The sequence below is a fragment of the Schistocerca serialis genome, chromosome 9 (genome assembly GCF_023864345.2).
Source record: "Schistocerca serialis cubense isolate TAMUIC-IGC-003099 chromosome 9, iqSchSeri2.2, whole genome shotgun sequence".
In the NCBI taxonomy this organism is placed as follows: Eukaryota; Metazoa; Arthropoda; class Insecta; order Orthoptera; family Acrididae; genus Schistocerca; species Schistocerca serialis.
This window is the reverse complement of record NC_064646.1, coordinates 186,733,217-186,734,634: the sequence shown is the minus strand read 5'-3', so window position 1 is coordinate 186,734,634 and position 1,418 is coordinate 186,733,217. Positions and strand designations below refer to the sequence as shown.

At 45.3% G+C, this 1,418-nt stretch overlaps 1 pseudogene; it reads left to right on the top strand.

The window, feature by feature from the left end:
- The first annotated feature begins 205 nt into the window (after window positions 1–205).
- Window positions 206–323, top strand: LOC126419946 (5S ribosomal RNA; annotated as a pseudogene).
- The last annotated feature ends 1,095 nt before the right edge of the window (window positions 324–1,418 follow it).

Below are 1,418 nucleotides of genomic sequence, written 5' to 3'. Positions count from 1 at the left end.
ATGGATTTTTTAAGGGTGATAATCCGCCTTGTTAACGGGCCACGGTTGTTCGCGGTTGGTTTGAAGAACATTTTGGGCAACTAGAGTGAATGGTTGCTCATCTAGAACGCCTGACATGAATTCCGTCGAACATCTAGATCTGTTCTCCGGCAAAATCTTGCATCGACAACACTTTCGTAATTATGGACGGCTATGGAGGTAGCATGCCAACGGCCGTGCCGCAGTGGTAACACCGGTTCCAGTCAGATCACCGAAGTTAAGCGCTGTCGGACTGGGCTAGCACTTGGATGGGTGACCATTTAGTCTGCCGAGCGCTGTTGGCAAGCGGGGCTCCCCGCACACTGAGGAACTACTTGATTGAGAAGTAGCGGCTCCGGTCTCGTAAAGTGACATACGGCCGGGAGAGCGGTATGCTGACCACATGCCCCTCCATATCCGCATCAGGTGACGCCCGTGGGCTGAGGATGACACGGCGGCCGGTCGGCGCCGTTGGGCATTCATGGTCTGTTCGGGAGAAGTTTGGTTTAGTTTCGTTTTTATAGAGGTAGCATGGCTCAATATTTCTGCAGGGTACTTCCAGCGTCTTCTTCAGTCCACATCACATCGAATTGCTGCATTACGCCGGGAAAAATCAGATCCAACACGATATTAGGAGGTATCTCAAGATTTTTGTTACTAATTAAAAAAGTTCTCAAATTCGAGATATTCATGTATTTAGAGGTAATGATGCACGAACTGATCACTTCCAAGTTACTTCGAAGATTGAAACTTCGCAAGATAGAGGAAACAAGTAAATGTAAAGAGAACCCAAAGCCAAAACTTGAAATATATGGTTCATCTTCTACAGGAAGAAGGCATAAGGAACGTATATCAACAAAGACTCACACAGGAATTACAAATGGTTGAAACTGAAGACAACTTTGAAGAAGAATGGAAAAGATGAAAATCAATAATTCTGAGAATAGCTAATGAGGTACGAGGGAAAAATAAAGTATCAAATCGGAAAAATGGTCTCAAAATATGAAACACAAAAATAATTAACAACGTTAAAGACAACTGAAATGTTCTTAACGCTCATTTAGAAACACGAGCAAATGTGATCCTGGCAAGTATACAAACAGAAAATAAGTAAAACAAAGAATCAAAGAAAAAAAGTTACAGTGGGGAACCCTGCGAAAGATTCATTGCTAATGCTGATCATGACATTACCCGCCAGGGTAGCCGAGAGCGCTAATGCGCTGCTTCCTGGACTCGGATAGGCGCGCCAGCACCGTATCGAATCCGCCTTGCGGATTAACGACGAGGTCCGGTATGTCGGCCAGCCTGGATGTGGTTTTTAGGCAGTTTTCCCCATCCGCTAGGTGAATACCGGGCTGGTCCCCAAGTTCCGCCTAAGTTACATGACTCACAGAAATTTG